The sequence below is a fragment of the Penaeus monodon genome, chromosome 28, assembly GCF_015228065.2.
Source record: "Penaeus monodon isolate SGIC_2016 chromosome 28, NSTDA_Pmon_1, whole genome shotgun sequence".
Taxonomy (NCBI): Eukaryota; Metazoa; Arthropoda; class Malacostraca; order Decapoda; family Penaeidae; genus Penaeus; species Penaeus monodon.
Window position 1 is genome coordinate 3957934 of NC_051413.1, and position 407 is coordinate 3958340.

Below are 407 nucleotides of genomic sequence, written 5' to 3' on the forward strand. Positions count from 1 at the left end.
AAGCTAACCATTATGTGTGCGAACTCCTGTAGTGGATTATCTCTCGTACGTGTAGTAACTGTTTCCATCCAAACAATTGCTCTAACTTTAGGTCAGCCAAGCCATTGACAGTCACTGAGGCCTGGGTGACACTCAGTACGCGAGGCCCTTCCGTTATGTGATAATCTCTTGCGTATTTGCTGCACTGATGTAGATTTAATGATGATGATACTGAAGGAGAGGAATATTATGATGATGATAGGGATGAGGAAGGGAAGAAGAGGATGTGGAAGTTTATGGTGATAGGGGTGAGAAAAGGAAGGAGAGAAAGTTTATGATGATGGGGATGAGAAAAGGAAGGGGAAGGAGGAGAGGTGATGATGGTGATGAGAAAAACAAGAAGGGGAAGAGGAATATAATGATGATGG